The 21,338-nt window shown below is 38.5% G+C and overlaps 1 protein-coding gene and 1 long non-coding RNA gene across 15 annotated transcripts in view; one reads left to right on the plus strand and one right to left on the minus strand.

The window, feature by feature from the left end:
- The window catches only part of LOC310722670 (band 4.1-like protein 1), a 107,825-nt gene that overhangs the window by 53,110 nt on the left and 33,377 nt on the right, over positions 1-21,338 (minus strand). For 4 of the 14 annotated variants that reach the window (XM_083535251.1, XM_083535244.1, XM_083535248.1 and 1 more), the window contains exon 2: positions 19,866-19,923. The exons of 9 other annotated variants lie outside the window; for them this stretch is intronic. The gene's annotated coding sequence lies outside the window, so the exon portion shown is untranslated. Of the gene's footprint in view, positions 1-3,838; positions 3,894-19,865; positions 19,924-21,338 lie in introns of those variants that run through there. One more of the 14 variants, XM_083535252.1, reaches the window with a different exon arrangement.
- On the plus strand, positions 13,089-18,886 carry LOC310722764. The gene is made up of 2 exons (XR_014532484.1): positions 13,089-17,917; positions 18,709-18,886. It is a non-coding gene; the product is annotated as an uncharacterized lncRNA (long non-coding RNA).

Raw genomic sequence — 21,338 nt, forward strand, 5'->3', positions numbered from 1 at the left:
GCCATAATTCTTTTCAGAATCTGGCAGAAATCTATCAATCTAGCAAAACAAAAAACCTCTTCTAAAACAAAATGGTGTCCGAATATTTATGAGCTTTTGTAATAAGCAGTAGTGCTAAATCAGTTTCATATAAGAAAGAAAGAAAGAAAGAAAGAAAGAAAGAAAGAAAGAAAGAAAGAAAGAAAGAAAGAAAGAAAGAAAGAAAGAAAGAAAGAAAGAAAGAAAGAAAGAAAGAAAGAAAGAAAGAAAGAAAGAAAGAACAGCCAGACATCCAAAAAAAAAACTAAATAGATAGATAGATAGATAGATAGATAGATAGATAGATAGATAGATAGATAGATAGATAGATAGATAGATAGATAGATAGATAGATAGATAGATAGATAGATAGATAGATAGATAGATAGATAGATAGATAGATGAAAGGGTAGATATTCCAGTGAAAGAAAGAAAGAAAGAAAGAAAGAAAGAAAGAAAGAAAGAAAGAAAGAAAGAAAGAAAGAAAGAAAGAAAGAAAGAAAGAAAGAAAGAAAGAAAGAAAGACCTATCAAAAACACATTGAATAAAGCAGTGGTGCTACATTAGTATCCATATCTCTCAAGAGGAGGCAGAATTTAAATCCTTTTGTTCACTATATATGCTCCCTACATGCTCCCTACATGCTCCCTACATGCTCCCTACATGCTCTCTAAATTCTCTCTACATGCTCCCTACATGCTCCCTACATGCTCTCTACATGCTCCCTACATGCTCCCTACATGCTCCCTACATGCTCCCTACATGCTCTAAATTCTCTCTACATGCTCCCTACATGCTCCCTACATGCTCCCTACATGCTCTCTAAATTCTCTCTACATGCTCCCTACATGCTCCCTACATACTCCCTACATGCTCCCTACATGCTCTCTAAATTCTCTCTACATGCCCCCTACATGCCCCCTACATGCTCCCTACATACTCCCTACATGCTCCCTACATGCTCTCTAAATTCTTTTCACATGCTCCCTACATGCCCCCTACATGCTCCCTACATGCCCCCTACATGCTCCCTACATGCTCCCTACATGCTCCCTACATACTCCCTACATGCTCCCTACATGCTCTCTAAATTCCTCTACATGCTCCCTACATGCCCCCTACATGCCCCCTACATGTTCCCCACATGCTCCCTACATGAAGATAATGGCATTTTAAAATTTTATATAATTCAAAAAATTCAATGGAAAAAAAAAGGAAAAGCTCTAAACACATCCAAATCCTAAAGGATTCTTGTTGACTGTCCATGAGAAAGGACACATATTAGAGGACATGTTGACAGTAAGACAGATTGCTGGATGGAATAAAACCCCACATCGTTTCACGCCACGGTTCTACTGAGAATGTGGTGAAAAATGATTGAGCGATGCATCACGACAGCCAGACAACACTACCCTGAGAAAACAAACCAGAAAAAGCACGATGATGAATGAACAGGGCTTCTTTCAGTGCTCGACACTTCACACACTGAAACACAGGTTCTTATCATGCTGACGGATCCTGGCTGGACTCGCTGAGTGCCCCGAGGTCTGCTCTGTGAAAGGGATTTACTGCAAACATACCAGAGAAGCTGCAGCACATATTCCACACACTCAGACCTCAGAACATAAAGCCAGGTGAGCAACCGTTTGTGTTCCAACTAACTTCTCATTTCGTTTTTTTTTTTCTTACTGGAATGCGATTTGCATAACGATTCTTAATAGTTTTTTTTGCCCATGTTTATTAATTACACAATTTATTTACAGCACATATTAAAATATGCAAATGAGGCAATAGACCAGGAAACCATGGAAGACCAGTTGCTGACGTCTTGGGAATGTTGTTCCCAGACGTCTACAGACAGAACGTGACGTGACGTGACATGACGCTACACAGTGATAAACATGGACCTGTCACAACTTTTTTGAGACCTGTTTCCTCAGTTCTGCTTTCAATGTTCTATTGTAAATAAAATATGGGTTTATGAAATTTACTTTTTTTGGAACTGGGATTGGATAATCTAACAGCAGAGGGTTTTTCAATTCCTTCCAAGTGGATTTCAAAAACATCCAATAACCTTTGGAGAAACCTTTTTTTTTTTTTTTTTTACATGTAATGTATATTTTTTACGTGCAACGTGTGCAATGAAAGAAAGAAAGAAAGAAAGAAAGAAAGAAAGAACAGCCAGCTATCTAAGTGAAAGAAAGAAAGAAAGAAAGAAAGAAAGAAAGAAAGAAAGAAAGAAAGAAAGAAAGAAAGAAAGAAAGAAAGAAAGAAAGAAAGAAAGAAAAGCTAGCTATCTAAGTGAAAGAAAGAAAGAAAAAACAGCCAGCAATCTAAGTGAAAGAAAGAAAGAAAGAAAGAAAGAAAGAAAGAAAGAAAGAAAGAAAGAAAGAAAGAAAGAAAGAAAGAAAGAAAGAAAGAAAGATATCTAAGTGAAAGAAAGAAAGAAAGAAAGAAAGAAAGAAAGAAAGAAAGAAAGAAAGAAAGAAAGAAAGAAAGAAAGAAAGAAAGAAAGAAAGAAAGAAAAGAACAGCCAGCTATCTAAGTAAAAGAAAGAAAGAAAGAAAGAAAGAAAGAAAGAAAGAAAGAAAGAAAGAAAGAAAGAAAGAAAGAAAGAAAGAAAGAAAGAAAGAAAGAAAGAAAGAAAGAAAGAAAGAAAGAAAAAACAGCCAGACATCCAAGAAATAAAATACTAGATCGATAGATAGATAGATAGATAGATAGATAGATAGATAGATAGATAGATAGATAGATAGATAGATAGATAGATAGATAGATAGATAGATAGATAGATAGATCTGTCTGCAATCAAACTCACAACCACATGTTCTAAAGCGAACTGCAGACTTTTATTACACAGCTTCAGCTGCGTTTTGAGTGAATGTGAAGCTGCATTAATTCTTCTAACATCTCAGCTCTATCTGTGCTCTGTTTCCTTTGTTCTGATTTATTTCTTACACAGTGAGGCGTAACATAAAAAAAATGTAAGCATCATAGTTTTTATTCTGCAGCCTCACAAAAGAAAAAAAGAAAAACCCTCTGATTGGCCGTACCGGCGCACAGCGTTGGTGCCGCGCTGCTTTGTAGGCAGCTCTTGTATAATTTGAACCGCTTGGAGCTTTCAGAATGTCACGCCTAATGAGAGCCTTCCAACACAGATGCGTTTCATGGAGCCCCTTGAGAGCATTCGCGACATATAATCTACACGCGACGGCTTCCTGTTGCCTGTGTGAGCCCAAACACCGGCATGTGATTGCAAGAGGTGACGTAAGAGCCTGTCATAGAGGTGTAGGCCTGTTAAATTAGTCCAGGAGCTGAACCTAGCACTTAGGAGATGTGCGAGTGTGAACCGAAGATCAGTGGAATAATTTGCGTCATCACAGAGGTGTTTTAACGCATCTGATCCAAACGCAAGCGCGCCACTGAAGTCGTTTTGCAAACTGGAAATAAACTGAGGGGTAAATCAGGGCAGGGTAGAAGCTCATGACTAGTTCCTTTTTCGGATCTTTCCTAGTTCCTAGAACCCAGGTTCCAGGTACGAAGAAGAAAAGTGGCGTATGAAGGAACTAGGAAAGATCAGAAAAAGGAACTAGTCATTGATGCTAGCAAGCAGCAAAGATTTAGGCAATTTTAGCAATAGCATCAAGTACCAGTGTGTCAGCTCAACATCTGACCCACACTCCTTTACCAAGCTGACTTCGAACAAGGCCGCCCTGTACTCCAATTCTCAACACACACTTGCAACATTACAAACTGATTAGTCACACCTGTTTCCTATGAGAACTTTACTCACAACTATAGTTTAAATGTAGAGACATACCAAACCGATGCCAAAGAACTAGCTCTGAGGAAAGCCCCTCGTGGCGTCACCTCCCATCGCCTGCGTCAGGGCAAAAAAAAGTTGCACAAGAACACACTGACGACCAACTGGCATGTACATCCTGCGCTTGTGTAAGAATAGACTTGATTTGTCACATATATTACAGCACAGTGAAATTATTTTCTTCCCATATCCCAGCTTGTGTTAGCTGGGGTCAGACATGATACACTGCCCTTGAAGAACAGAGAGTTAAGGGCCTTGCTGAAGGACCCAAGCGCAGCAGCTTGGCGATACCGGGGCTTGAACCCGCAACCTTTCGGTCAATATACCAGCAACCTGATGGCTGACCATCAGCTTTATGTGTCCTAGGATTTAAGTTCTTATCAATCTAGCTGTATATATTTATTTGGTAAAATATGATGCTACTTTTGGGAAGAGAATGAGAAGAATAATTGGAGAGAGAATGAGAACATTTGGAGAGAGAATGAGAACATTAGGAAAACTAATGAGAGTAATCGTTTGGAACTGTATTGTTAGTGAGCCTTCAACAAGCTGTAGGTTACAGGTAGGCACTGAGACCAAAACTTGTCAACATGTGCACTGATTGGAGAGGTTTGTTTTGTTTAATAAATGTTTAATGTAAGCAATTTTCTGTATCATGTTTTGTTTATTAAGTACTAGATTTTATGAGATAAAGAGGGGGAATCGGCCAAACATATATATGGCAGTCATATCAGGCAAAAAAAAATGCGACATCGCATATCTGCCTTCGGTTGCCTTGATTTCAAAATATCAGCATTGGAATCGACCAGACAAAAACCCATTTCGGCTGAACTCTAGTTAAGGCTTTGGATTTTGGATCAGAAAAACGTAAGTTCAAAATACAGCAACCACAAAGCTGACACTGCTGGGCCCTTGAGCAAGGCCCTTAACCCTCAACTGCTCGGTTGTAAGACATTCTGAATCTCTAAAACGACACAAATGTAAGGCTACTTTTACAATCATGTAGATACATGTGACAACAGTGTTTTTGTCTAAAACGCTCCATGTCCACAATTTATTTTATAAATCGTTTTCCAAATGCTGCTCATACACACTTAATCATCTAAAAACATTACGTACTGCGCATGAGTAAAAAACGCATCATTTCCACCTGGTGTTTATTTCGGTAACATTCGGTTCGGTATGCATGTGTACCGAACGGACCGTAGTTTAAATCTGAGTTCCCTCAGAAATGCACTGTATTAAGTAGCAGATCGAGAGTTTGTTTAGTCTCCGCCTCGCACATTTTTTTATAAATATTAAACTTGAAAAACGTACACAACAATGCCAGGGGTATAAATAGTAAACTAGAGTTAGCGCAGTGTCACTGTAGCTACTCACTCCAAACTTGAAATCCGATTTGTTTTGTGCATTCATCAAAACGCTAAACGATCAATAGCGCTAGCATTAGCCGCTAAACACTTCCTGGTTAGCGGCTTACGCTAGCGCCATGGATTTTTTTGCGTTCTGACAATTTCACAAATAAAGGGAGTGAACGATTGAAGGATGGAAGAATTAAAGACTTTGGTAAAGTATGCTGAAATAAGTTAAGTAAAATATATCTTTAAAAAATGTAATAATAAATGTAAAACACACACACACACACACACACACACACACACACACATTAAATTAAAAAAATTTTTATTGAATACATTTTATTAATTACTCAATGTAATCAATATAATAAAACGTGTATTGGATAATTTTATTTAATTTTATTTTTGTAAAATATTATAAAATATTATTTTATATATTATTTTCAAGCAGGCATGTTAATAATAAAAAAAACTGTCCCCCCTAACCGTACCGAATTCGAACTGAACCGAGGTACGCACCGAAACTTGAATTTTGTGTTTCGTTACCCCCATAATTCCCATATATTTCCCATGGAAAGTTTCCAGTCTTGAAGATTTACCGAATTTTGCAACCCTAACACTGAGTCTTGTCTTTTCTTGAGCCATCAGTCTCAAACCCAGTCCAATTAAACAACTGACCTCTTCACAAGCCATTTTCCTGATTGGAAAAAAACTAAATTAACAAGTTGGCTATGAGCCAAAACAGATAAGCATGCTTGAGAAGGAGAAGTGGCTCGAGGTGCATTCGAAGCTTATTCATTTGTCCCCTTCATCAACACACACACAAATACACATGCACTGCTACTGAGCAGTAACTCACTATAGCCTCACAATCACATGTCTCTCCTAAACCTCACCTTTTGCATGTCTCTCCAAAGCCTCGCTTCACCTTCACCTGGTGTGGAAAGCGATCTGGTTGTGTCAGGGTGTGACTTTAGGGTTTGACTTCAGACTTTTTATCACCAATCTCTATCCAAAAATTACCTACAATCCTATCACTGCCTGAACATAGTAGCTTTAATAAAGAATGATTTACTTTACTGTAGACATGAAGGAGAGACTGCAAAGGTGAAAGTTCTTAAGCGTTAGTTGCCTCTACAGAAACAATGATAACTTTGTATAGGATGCAGCTAATAAAAAAGTGAAGAATACCACACACACTACATGGACAAAAGTTTGTGTATAACTGGTCATGAGGTTTATATGTGCTTTTTTTTTATAATAACCTCCACTTTTCCTGGAAGATGTCCCACTAGACTCTGGAGTGTGCTTGAGGAGATTTAAACTAAATCAGCCACAATGGTGTCAGTAAAGTCAGGGCCTGATGTAGGTGAGGTGAGAAGGTCTGGGGTGCAGTCAGTGTTGAAATTCGTCCCAAAGGTGTTCAATAGGGTTGAGGTCAGAGCTCTATATCAGGAGAACTTCCACACTCAATGCTGACACACAGTACATAGACCTGGCTTTGTGAAGTAAAGGGGAAATGTTCCTATCAAATCCTATGCAATTGTGTGCCTTCAACTTGATGGTTATCAGTTTGTAGTAGAAATAAACATGGCTTAAAAACTTAGGTGTCCCAATATTCTTTTTGTCCATATACAGCGTATTAAATGTTGAGGAAGTAAAGCCTGCGGAGGGAAAACCGGTACCGTGTAGAAATCCGAAATGTGTCAGGAAACATTGCTCAGGAACACTCAACACTCATGTGTCAGGAAACAAGGACTACCGTATCAGCATTAGTATGAGTGACGGCTCGAATCATGTGCGACGCTTCTGTAGTGAATAGAAAAGCTAGAAAGTGAATCAGATGCTTATTTATATTGCATTGTTGAGGGACGGTGTTTTACAGTAAAGCGATAGATTGGGTTGCTGTACTGAATGTCTCTATTCAGACGGTCTTTATAACAGATACGGCTTAATATAATACACCGAACAAGAGCATGATGCCAAATAAAAGAACCGAAGCTTACACAGGGGACTCGAAAGAAAAGCGTACACAATAGCGGTTTGTGAATTAGATAAAAAAAAACCAACGTCATGAAAAACAATTCCTCTAAACGATTATTAATATACGGACCAAATTTAGCGCTTTTTAAACTGCAGGTGCTCAGAGAGCCATAAGGAAATGCATCATAATTGGAAAAAGGAAAAAACACAAGTCTTTTTCCTGTGAATCAGCATTAAAGGAATAGAGTAACATCACAAAAAGCATCGACGTCACATGCAACAGAAGAAACATCACCACAAAACAAAAGCAAAACAAAATGACATCACTGCAATATGGCAAAGCAACAGTGAGACCATGCAACAGTATTGAAAATATCAGCACAACAAACCAAACTTGGCAAAATGACAGCATGACACAGCAAAGGCACAACTCACCGGTACAACAAAGCAACAGCATGACACAGCATCAGTGCTACAAAGCAACATTGTGACCGTGCAACAGTGCAGGAGGCATCAGCATAACAGAACAACAGCACAACAAAATGACAGAACATCAGCGGAACAAAATGATCATGACAATCGTCAACACAAGTGCAGGACAATTTGACAACGGACGTAAGCAACAACTGATTTAAGCAACGGCGCAGAACAGCCACATCGCAACAAAGTAACCGTTTTAGCAAGACACAACAACATAAGAAAAAATGAGACAGCTTTAACTAGTGACATTGTCAGAAATTGTCATTGTAGCAAAATGACATCACAATATTGCCAGTGTGACAAAATTAACTGCTGACATCATCCGCATGTGCAAAATGACATCATGTCAAAACAATGCATCCTTGTGATAAAGTGGCCTCACAATCTCCTAACACTGTCAGTGTGACAAAATGACATGAAAACAACGTGTCAGTGTAACAAAATGACATCATATCAAAACAAAGTGTCAGTGTGACAAAATGACAAAGTGTCAGTGTGACAAAATGACAATCAAAACAAAGTCAGTGTAACAAAATTACAACAAAACAAAGTGTCAGTGTGACAAAACGACATCACATCAAAACAACGTGTCAGTGTAACAAAATGACATCATATCAAAACAAAGTGTCAGTGTGACAAAATGACAATCAAAACAAAGCCAGTGTGACAAAATTACAACAAAGCAAAGTGTCAGTGTGACAAAACGACATCACATTAAAACAAAGTGTCAGTGTGACAAAACGACATCACATCAAAACAAAGTGTCAGTGTGACAAAACGACATCACATCAAAACAAAGTGTCAGTGTGACAAAATGACAAAGTGTCAGTGGGACAAAATGACAATCAAAACAAAGTGTCAGTGTGACAAAATGACAATCAAAACAAAGTGTCAGTGTGACAAAATGACAAAGTGTCAGTGGGACAAAATGACAATCAAAACAAAGTGTCAGTGGGACAAAATGACATCAAAACAAAGTGTCAGTGTGACAAAATGACATCACATCAAAACAAAGTGTCAGTTGTGAGGTGATGTCATTTTGTCACATCAAATGACATCACATCAAAACGACACGTCCTTGTAACAGAATAACAACACGATATTGTAACATTCTCTGTGTGAAAAAAGAAAATAAATAAATATAAATCATATAGATGAAAGTGACAAAATGACATTAATCTAAAGTGTTTGTGTGACAGAATGACAAAAACAAAGTGTTATTGTGACAAAATGACATCACAATATTGAAACACTCACAGTGTGACAAAATGACATCACAACACCGTCATTGTGACAAACTATTATATGAGTATTACAAAACTCAGTGTGACACGATTACATCACAAGTGTCTTTGTCACAAAGCAACAGTGTGACGATCATCAGCACGACCTTTAATTGCTTGGAATTTTGTTGAAATAAAGCATAAAAACAAAATATTGTATTAAATAATGCTGGAGTCCTTTATACAAATGAGTATTTATAATATCTGCAATATATATTTATAGACTTTAAGTTTGGTCTTGGTGCAGAATACCCTGGATTTCACATGTAATTTGGGTCAAGAACAAACAATATATTTTTTATTTCTTTTAATTTAATCTAATTCCAGTGGCTTACAGCTGGGTTTATTTCAGAGCTTGGTGTTACTGTACCTACACGCAATCCTATAAAAACAGCAGCAGTGACTCACACGCTCAAGCTGATGCAACCAGGAACATAACAAACCTTCCGCCGGTTTAAAGAAGAATATTTTGTGAATCTGCACAAATCTGGCACTGAGTTTCCTGTTGCCCTGTTTACATTTATAGATTACAGAATTATAAATTCGATTATAAAATTATAGATATTGAAGGCGTCTTTTAACATTCAATTGTTCCAATTACTCAAGATACATTCCATCTATCTATTTTATCTTTCTTTTCAATCCATACATTCATCCATCCTTCCATTTATCTATCTTTTTTCCGTCCATCCAAAGATTCACTCAACCATCCATCCATCCATCCATCCATCCATCCATCCATCCATCCATCCATCCATCCATTCATCCATCCATCCATCCTCCACAATTTATCCCAAAGGTTTTTTATCTTTCCATCCTTCATTCCTTGCTTCCTTCTTTCCTTCCTTCCATTTATGGATCCATTTTCCCTTACACATTTCTATCTATCTATCTATCTATCTATCTATCTATCTATCTATCTATCTATCTATCTATCTATCTATCTATCTATCTATCTATCCATCCATCCATCCATCCATCCATCCATCCATCCATCCATCCATCCATCCATCCATCCATGTACCCATCCATTGTTTCACCCTTATTTCATCCATCCATTCTACTTTTCTTGTTCTCTGTTGTAATATTTTTCAAACTCACTCACACTGGAGACTCATTTTGTAGTTTTTTTCCACAAAACCTCACAATAATATTAATAACTGCTATTAAATAAGTCTTTAATAATATCTATTAAACATGCTCTCGTCTTAAACAAATGCACGTTTTCAGAAATTCATTCTGAGCCGTTACTATGGAAACAATATATATATATATATATATATATATTTTGGATTAGATTACAGAATTAGATTATAATATTAATTATGAGGGGGCTAATAATTAAAAAGACCATTTATATAAACATGGATGAATGTGAAATTTTCACCTTCTGATTTTTCACTTGCTGATTTAAAAAGCCAAAAGCCCCATGAAATAAAAACATTTACTACGTGAAAGTGTTTATTTTTATATGCTGAAATATGGACCGGAGACGGTAACCATTTATTCCTAGTCATCACATTCTTTACATTCTTGATGTGCGGTTCATACCTAATAAAAGTTCACAGGGTTATGAAACACCTGAATAAATATTTTGTCACAGGCTTTTATCGTGTAAAACGGAAAGCTCGAGGCCATCATGCTTGTAGTAGTAGTAGTTTCTTTTCGGCTTCTCCCGTTAGGGGTCGCCACAGCGGATCCTCCGCACGTTTGATTTGGCATATGTTTTACGCTGGATGCCCTTCCTAACGCAACCCTCCCCAATTTATCTGGGCTTGGGACCGGCACTGAGAGTGGCTGGGGATGGTTCCCTGACCGGGAATCGAACCTGGGTCGCAGCGGTGAGAGCGCTGCATCTTAACCACTAGACCACCAGGGGACCTAAAACTTTCTTTCGGCTTCTCCCGTTAGGGGTCGCCACAGCGGATCCTCCGCACACTTGATTTGGCACATGTTTTACGCTGGATGCCCTTCCTAACGCAACCCTCCCCAATTTATCCGGGCTTGGAACCGGCACTGAGAGTGGCTGGGGATGGTTCCCTGACCGGGGACCGAACCCGGGTCACAGCGGTGAGAGCGCTGCATCTTAACCACTAGACCACCAGGGGACCGCCATCATTCCTAGTTTGCTTATTTTTTTCCTTTCCAAATCCTGTTTTTTTCCCCCTGAATCCCGCTGTAACTCTCGGCCGTATCCCATCCGATCCGCTTTCACAGGAACATGGTGAAAGCTTGTCACTGCAACTCAAAGTCGCTGCCCGGGGAATGAAATGAGATGCGGAGAATCTGACAAGCTCCATTTTCATCAGGAAGTATCGCTCCTGCATGTTCCGAAAGAAAGCGACATCAACAAAACAACAGTCGAGGCATCTTCAACACGCATCTCGTCACGAAATAGAGGAGCGTGAACCCGGGCTTCACGTCATCCGGCTGTCAGCGCTGTGAGGATTTTTTTAGTGTGCGCTCCTACTGGACCTCCATAACAACTTCACGTGCAGGTTTAACAGTTAAACACAATGCTGGCATCCATGTTTTTGGGGAAACCTGAACACTGGATCATTTAGGCAGATATTACAATCGGCCAATCAGAAGAGGAACATGTCTGTGGTGCGAAAAACAAAAAACATCATGTGTATGGAGTCTGTGCAGGCTGAAACACCTTGTTTAGGAAGATCAGTGAAGAAAAAGCAGCCTGGTCTGAGCTGTTAGGAGGTCATAGTACATTATCTGAGCAAAAGTATTGGCACACCTGACTTTTTTTTAGCCGTACGTGGTTGTGTGTTTGTGGAGATTCAATCACAAGGGTGTAAGTAATGTCAGGTACTGATGGAGGTAAAGTGAGGAGGCCTGGGCTGCAGTTCACATTACAATTCATCCCAAACATGTCCAATTAACTCATTTATCCATCTTTCCATCCATCTATCTATCTTTCCTATTTTTACTCCTACATTTCTATCTACTTATCTATTCATCTATATATCCTTTCACTTTTCTTTCTATCCATTCCTCCATCCATGCATTCTCCATTCCATTCATCCATCTATTGCTCCACCCTCCTTTCCATTCATCCATCCATCCATCCTCCGTTCCATCTCTCCATCTATTGTTCCACCCTTCTTTCTATCCATTCATCTATCCATCATCCATTCTCCATTCTATTTATCCATCTATTGTTCCACCATTCTTTTCACTCATCCGTTCATCCATCCTCCATTTAATCTCTCCATCCATTGTTCTACTCTTCATTCCATCCATCCATCCATCCATCCATCCATCCATCCATAAATGTTTCCAGAAAGAGCAGCCTGAAGTCTTAGCAGAAGTCACAGTACATTATATGGACAAAAGTATTGGGACCTGTGAATTTTCCAGCCATTTGTGTTCTTTCCCAAACTGTTAAAAACAGATCTCCTGCTATAGAGCTCTGACCTCAGCCTTATTGAACAATTTTGGATGCACATTTGCTTCTGTAAGCATTGACTTTCCGGATCCAGATAAAATCTTAACATTTTATCTGGATCCTTTAATGCTAAGGTTCTGAAAATACAGCAGGAAAAAAAAACTTTTATTCCTTCGACTCGTCCGATACAATTTTTCTCACAAAAATATGTTTAATAGATTTGTAATACTGAAAAAATAATATCTCTTTTCCACACACACACACACACACACACACACACAAACACACACACACACAAACACACACACAGTTTTTATGAGACCTGAGTCAGAAAATTGCATCACCCAATTACAGAACGAGTCCAGTGCATAGGGCAAGGCTGTTGAAATGTACAATCACTAGGGAAGTGCTCTCTCTCTCACACACACACACACACACACACACACACACACACACACACACACACACACACACACACCCTTCTGTGCCTGCTGCCTCATGCTCAGTAGTTCTGCACCAGTCACAGATCCGCTGTAAACACTGACTATGATTTGATTGTGAGAGACAACACATTCCTCCAGCTGTACAGAGACGCATGACTACAGGTGGTGTATTTGTGGGAAGCTGTGTGTGTGCGTGTGTGTGTGCGTGCATGTGTGTGTGTGAGTGTGTGTGCGTGCATGTGTGTTTATTTTTATGTAAAACCGTGTATGCTTTTGCCTTTATAAACCACTCTGTCATGCAGTGTGTGTGTGTGTGTGTGTGTGTGTGTGTGTGTGTGTGTGTGTGTGTGTGTGTGTGTGTGTGTGTGTGTGTGCATACAGACGTACAGCTGCACATCCATGATGATGATGATGATGGTGATGACGAAGATGACGATATAATCAATACACACCTGGTGTTCTCCATATCGCACCACAATCCAGCTCACCATTACTCATTATGCTTTTTACAGATCAGTCTAAAATCTTAGAAATTGTGTTGTGACATCACAAATCAGGCTCCTCCTTAGCCCCGCCCACTAACGCACCCATACAATGGTTTCAATGAGCCAAAATCAGCAATCCTTTATTTATTTATTTTTTTTTTTTTTTTGAGCTCAGGGAGACTTTACGGATCGATCAGTGAGTATTGTGAAAAATTCCGTGGAAGCCCACCACATTTTGTTCTCCAGTTTGGTTAATATTTATCCGAGCGCATCTGTGCCGCTCCATTGAACAGGAAAGGATGCAGACGAATGAAGAGCGGTGCGAGTTGTACTTTCTAACACAATGGATCTTTGTTTTAGAAAACAGTTTGGGTTTTTTTTGGAGAGGGGATGTTTTTGTAGAAACAGAAACCGGAGGATTTGCCCGCAGCAGGACTCTGCCCTTTCATTAGTGGGCTGATAAAAAGTGCATTAAATTCATATGTTCTGGATGAACAGAAAAGATTTCCCACCGGGTCCAATGAGCTCCGTTTCCACACCACACAGCTGGGGGAATCCGCCATTACGCTTCAGTGGTGCGGTTTAGAATTGTATTGAATAGAAGCGTAGTGTGAAAAAGAAATATTAATTGCGAAGTGTAAGCTCCCTGTCATTTGTTATGCATTTAATAAGTGTTTCTATATTTATTTATTTATTGGCTGGTGATCAGGCTGCAACAATAAATAAAAATTGAAGCTAAAGATGCGATACGGCTTGTTAATTGCTAAGTTTGTCACACTAAGGTCTATGGAGCATTTATAGGTGGAAAGTACGTCCATTAGGCAAGAAATATAGCATATCAGAGCATGCTTTTTCAGGACAACAGCCAACGAGAGTGTGTGTGTGTGATGCAGTCCAGCATGAAGGACAGTAAGGGATTGAGTCCTGAACTGATAATTTTCCTAAAGCAGCATTTCTTTTTTTAGAAACCAAATTGACACAATTCAACAACTCTCCTTTCACTGCAGCCACAGCTGCACCGCCCGCATAAATCTAGCAGAAGCATCGATATTAATCTAACGCAGTGATCCCCAACCTGTTTTTGCTCCACGGACCGGTTTAATGTCAGACAATATTTTCACGGACCGGCCTTTAAGGTGTGGCGGATAAAGGGTTAGGGTAAGGGTTAGGGTTAGGGTTAGATGGATAAAATGATACGTCCGGCATAAAAACTGGTATTTTCTAAATATAATAATAAACGTGAATCCACTGTGTTGTTGTTTGTTAATTTTGCTAGCTTGCAGGTTTCAACTTAGCGGTAATGTATTATGTGTTAGCGGCCTAAGCAGCCCCTTTAAGAAGGTAGCAGATGGAGGTAAGACATGTGACTGAGGCATCATGACATGCATCAAGAGTGAGTCATAGACAGATGTGGCGGAGAAAATCCAGGAATTTACCGGTTATGGTTTTCCTGGGGATTTGTAATGAAGAGAAATTGTGTGAAATTGGTAACACTTCAGGAAGGAGTCTTTAGTGCTAGCGCTTTGTAACTAGGAGTCAGATTTGCACCATGGGGAAGGTTTTAATAAAAGATGACAGTTTAGTTAACATTTTATGACATTAAAGGCTAAGTGATCATTAATCCGGACAGATCTGAAAAACGTGTTTATAGATCTGTTTAGTTTTTGTGAAAATTTTATGGGAAAGAAAACGCTGAGGTATAAATGGTTCATGAAAAAGCCTAACAACTGTTTTGGCCGAACTTTTCTCATGATTTCCAACTTTTCTTGAGAAATCCATCTTGTAAATGTTCTTGTAAGTATCTCACTAACTAAATCACTGAATTCTCCTCTGTCAGACATTGTGGTTTCGCAGTGGCCAAATCGCAGTCTAATTGGTTAAAGCAACAGCTTGTGAGTTTGTCCCAAAAAAAAATTACAAATAAATAAATAAATAAATAAAAGGAGCCCACCTGAGAGAAACGCTATAAAATGAATAATTTAATATATATTCAAATCAAATTAATACATTTTTATTTGTCACATACACAAATTTGATTTAATTTGAATATATATTAAATTATTCCCAATAGTCTATTGTCTTTTCTCTTTGGTCATTGATTCTGTTAGAGTTAAGGCCAGCAGAGAAAGCCAATCATGTATTTTCAGTCGAGTCAAGTGAACCCATCCAACACCAAACAAACAAGATTGTGTCAATTTAAATAAATAGAAAGTAAATCATCGCTTGATGGAAATGATACAGACCAAAGCTTTGTACGTTTTGTTTTTTGTAAACTGAAGTTTTGGAAAACGGAAAAAGAAAATCGCAAGCGCCTTAAAACAAAAACATGCTTTTCGGATTTATTTCGGATTAATGATCAGGTAAATGGTGCAAAACTGACTCCCTGTTACAAAGCGCTACCATTGGAGACTATGTACTAAAGTGTTAACGAAGTGGCAGCTGATACAGAAAAACTCACCCGAGCGATGATTGCACGCGTTTTTCTAAAATTAAGTCGTATACATATCAAGGTTAGATTTTGTCTAAAATCAGCCATGCAGGTTCTGCTTAATGAGTTGTTGCTATAGAAACAAGAGAATTCGCACAATTAATACAAAGCCATGATTCGCCTATTGTCCGGAGCTATATGCAAAAACCTTCTGACCAATCAGAATCAAGAATGCAACCTGTATGGTAAATCAGTGCTGTTATAAAAATGCTGCTGATAGAAACAGATGGATATTTTGTGTTTGTTCATTTCAGCAGACTGAAGTTCAAAGCTACAAGATGTGCTGAAGAAACAAAGAAATCCAGAAATGTAAAACGCGTTGTGGCTCTTTCCTTTGCAGTCAATGCAAAATTCAGTACAGAAGCTATAGATAACGGTAAGGAGGTAATTATGAGGAAGAAAAGGCCGGCTTTGACGTCGACCGTTTGAGATCCTTTCCTTCACTGCAGCAACAGCTGATGGAAGATAAGCTTCCGAGCGCTGCCTGTAGCTAAATTCCAAGATGGCTAATATCGCTGGTTTTGCCAAGGTCATCTGACAGATGGTGTGTAATAAGCAGTTATGTCTTCAGAGCTCCACAGAGCTGACAAATACAGAGAGACTCTTCGCAGCTGCAGCAGCTAGCAAGAGTGTGCCTTTGGAAATGACATTGGATCATAATTAGCAAAGCACAGCGCCAATAAATAATGACAAATCCGGTGTAGGAATGATAACGATAAAATTTCATCCTTGTTGCAGTAAAAACACTAAACAACACGCTAACCGGACCGTTAAATTAGCGCAGGACCACAATCCTAAGGAGGAGTCACTGCAGATCCATGTGACAGAGCAGCACACCAGAACTAATTAGGCAGCATTTATACTAATGTAGGTGAGGTAAAGAGGCCTGGGTGAGGAGACCTGGGTGCAGACAACGTTCTAAACGTGTTCAGTAGGGTTATAGTCTGAGCTCTATTGAAGTTACTCGTGATCTTTGCGTGAACAGGTTTGGGTCTCCTACTTTAAGTAAAGGGAGAATTACATGCTAAGCGCATCCAAAGCCATTCGATACAGCTGTGTGCCTTAGACTTTGTGGTAACAGTTTGGTAAAGAACCACATGTGGCTGGAAAAATCCCAATACTTTTAACCCATAAATTAGAATAGAACGCGGGATTTTAAAAGCGGTGTCTTCCCCTTGCATCACCTCTCAAATTGAACCCTATCTAATCCTATCCACTGTTTTTTTCCCCCTCCATTCGTTCCCACACAGCGGGTGAGCGTCTGACAGGTCTGTCAACTGACATCGGATTACTTAAAAAAATGGATCATGCACGTGCACTTTTGCAGTCACACCGGTGAGGATAAGATTGAAACTCTCTCCGAGTCGAGCCCTCGGTTATAAGGAACGGTCGGTTTTGGCGTGAAATCACTGCGGCATGAATCTCTGAGAGACATCTGTGTCGCAATCTGTTAGAGAAAGCCAATGAGTAAGCCTACAAGGTCATTCTACTCGAACCCACTCGGGAATAACACTCGAGCCACGACACTTGACCCTAAGCTGCATTTAAATACCGCAGAAGGATGTCAGAGGAAAGAAAGGAAATACTTTTTCCGTAAAACAAGGCGGCACGAATAATCCCTTCAATGGGCGTTGTTTGTTTTACTGTTTCTCTGTCAGCCAATCCGCAAACAAGTGATTTCAGGAAGACGAATATACAATGCAACAACTGAGTACACTATTTCACACTTGGCTCGGGGTTTTGCTTACACAGTAGGCGTGGCGAGACCGAGGTACTAAACAGTGACACTGTGAGCTCATGATTGCAAGATCTAATTACAAAACCCGGAGAGTTTACAGGCTTAGCAGCGAAGAAAAAAAAAAACAGTCCACTTTAGATTATGTGAGAGCAAAAAACACACTCTGAGTTACAACAGACTGGTTTTCGCCCATGGGCATGGCCACCCGAGTGAAACGAGACAATGCCCACGCTCTCTCTGACCTCAAATCCAATCTCTTTCTTCAGGGAATGAATCTATCTGATGTTCAGAGAGATAGCAAATAAAATAACTTGGATATATCGTAATACAATACATCTGCAGAAATGTATAAAATATGTAATAAATGATAAATATATAAATTCATTATTTATAAGGTTATTCATCGTTGTACTGTACTGTATTGTATATAATAATATTATTAATAATATATTCATTAATTCAAAAAAATTCTGTTTTCAAGGTGCTTTTGTTTTAATCAGGTTTTCTCCTTGGGGTATGATTTTAGGGATGATAGATGTATCAGCTGGTCAATATTGGGGCTCGATAAACCCTTTTTATTATGTCCTTTATCCAATAAATTCTTGTGGACCCCATGACCATTACAGGACACACGCAAGTTCAGGGTTTCTGTGTCTTAGTTGCAGGTTTTTTGCTTTTGTTTGTGATTGGTTGCACTTATATATACAGTACAGACCAAAAGTTTGTACACACCTTCTAATTCAAAGAGTTTTCTTTATTTTCATGACTATGAAAATTGTAGATTCACAATGAAGGCATCAAAACTATGAATGAACACATGTGGAATTATATATGGAATTATATACATAACAAAAAAGTGTGAAACTACTGAAAAATGTCATATTCTAGGTTCTTCAAAGTAGCCACCTTTTGCTTTGATCACTGCTTTGCACACTCTTAGCAATCTCTTGATGAGCTTCAAGAGGTAGTCACCTGAAATGGTCTTCCAACAGTCTTGAAGGAGTTCCCCGAGAGATGCTTGGCACTTGTTGGCCCTTTTGCCTTCACTCTGCGGTCCAGCTCACCCCTAAACCATCTCGATTGGGTTCAGGTCCGGTGACTGTGGAGGTCAGGTCATCTGGCGCAGCACCCCATCACTCTCCTTCTTGGTCAAATAGCCCTTGATGCCTTCAGTGTGAATCTACTGATGCCTTCAGTGTGAATGAGAAGGTGTGTCCAAACTTTTGGTCTGTACTGTATATATATATATATATATATATATATATATATATTAAACATTGTTTGCACTTATATATAATCGCAAACAAATACAAACAAAAAGCTTTGGTAAAGGCAGGTGTGATGCAATACATGCCATTCTGTTTGTAACACGTAAAAAAAAAAGAAACGAGGTGTACAGTCATGTGCAGTGGTTCCCGCCTACCAGAAGATGAAGCAACTGAGCTGACACATGCGGGTGGCACTCGCTAGTGACACGGTGTTTAGGAGTAAAAACATGAAAGCTCTCCCTCTTTCTTTTTGCTATACGTTGTAATATTCCAGCTAAGAAACACAACACTTATTCCAAAGATGATACCCATGATCCTCTGAGGATAAGTAAGCATCAGGATTACTTCTTGGGTTATGTTTTTATGGTTTAGCTTGCTAGCATGCAAAGTATACTATATGGATAAAGGATTGTGGACGCCTGACTTTTACAGTGATATGTTGGCCTTTACACAGTAATACCTCAGTAATCGTCGGCTGCAGAACACGTCAAATTCATAACTCGTCACATTATGACAACTGGAAAATGTTTTGGTATTTGGCGCATACTTGGAACCCGACGCCGACTCTCCAACGATGAAACTTCAGTATCACGGTAAAACAGATGCATGAAGAGTCTCATGTTACTGTAGCTCACGAACAGTGTAACAGAATGCCCTCCAAAACGTTCTCGTTTGTGTTTTCTGAGCATTTTAAGGTACATATAGGTAGTAAAATGGTTCAAAAGGCTAACAAGAACATTAAAAAGGACAGAGCAACAATAGAAGTGAAAAAAGAGATGATAGGCAAGTATGAGGGCACTCGAGTACCGACGAGTACCGAGATACTGCCGGATTTGAAGCACACAAATATATAAGAGGACTTTGTATACTGTAGCATTCAAATTTCCCTTCTTCAGTGAAGGCCAAAGAATTTTCTAACATGACAACCCCAGAAAAATGAGATTAAACAGAAACAAAAAAAAAAAACATCAAGTGATTGGTTCTATGGGCAAAAACGGCTGTTAGAGAGATCACAAGCTGTTTTAAGCCCAAAGGTAACTCGCATTACAACTCTATACATCCTCAGCAAGCAGAAAAGCATCTCAGAATGCACAATACCTTGACATTTTGGGTTGGATCAGCCGCAAGCGCAGAAGACCACGTCAAAGATGATATTCTGTCAGAAAAAAACAGGAATATGAAGCTCACTGAAGCTGGCGAGGGGAAGATTGGGGGGGACAAGGTAAAATCGTTTTGTTTTTTTTAAAGCTATATTAAATAAAAAGCATATATATATATATATATATATATATATATATATATATATATGTGTGTGTGTGTGTATATATATATATATGTGTGTGTGTATATATATATATATATATGTGTGTGTGTGTATATATATATATATATGTGTGTGTGTGTGTATATATATATATATATATGTGTGTGTGTGTGTATATATATATATATGTGTGTGTGTATATATATATATATGTGTGTGTGTGTATATATATATATATATGTGTGTGTGTGTGTATATATATATATATATATGTGTGTGTGTGTGTGTGTGTGTGTGTGTGTGTGTGTGTGAGTTATATATATATATATATATATATATATATATATATATATATATATATATATATATATTTATATAAATATACATATATAAATAAATGTATATCTTATTTTATAAACTTTCTTTAAATCATTTAAGGTTGTATAAAAATATTTTTTTATTATTATTATTATTATTATTAGTTATTCTTATGCTCTTGCTATTATTATTATTATTACTCATTTTTAGCTGCTTAAAACTACTGACATTTTTTTTTATATTTATGTTCAGGCCTAACGTTACACTATGATTTACACTGTAATATTACTTAAACTGTAGTGTTTAATTATTATTATTATTATTATTGAATTTTTTGCTTTACTATTAGTAGAAGTAGTACAACCATTACAGTAATATTACTGTTATTCCACTCGGTATTATTATTGCCATCGTTATTTTTATTATTATTCATTTTAGCTGATTAAACTAGTAATTATCCCCCTATTTTGTTCAGATGTCACACTGAGATTCATCCAACATTACTCCTGTAGCGCTTAAGAAAATATCCACAAAATCGTTCTCACTCCAATGATCTAATCCGGATAATCTGGTTAATATGGGGGTCTTTAATGCAGGTAAACGTGACAGCTGTCTGGACTGGAAGCTCTTGTTTCGAACCGCATTAACTGATTAGATTTTTATTCATTAACGTCGCTGATCAGCCCTCACGCAGGCCAATTTACTACCATTAAGGAGTGACATCTCATTTAACACTGCCTTGTTACCTATTGGGATCTTTTAAACGGCTTAAAACGTTCAGCTCCGGCACTTTAGGTGTCACTAAATCTATGAGTAATTGGTGGAATGGACACTTGTGCAACAGACTCTGCTATTTCTGCATTGTTGGCTCGGTGCCTCAACGGCCAGAAGGAACCGCAATTCCATCTTCTGACTCCTGCCAGCATTCACATTGGCAACTGGCAAGAATGTTCACGTGTATGTATCTTGTGAGCACGCCAGAAAAATCT

The sequence above is a fragment of the Silurus aristotelis genome (assembly GCF_946808225.1).
Source record: "Silurus aristotelis genome assembly, chromosome: 29".
Lineage (NCBI taxonomy): Eukaryota > Metazoa > Chordata > Actinopteri > Siluriformes > Siluridae > Silurus > Silurus aristotelis.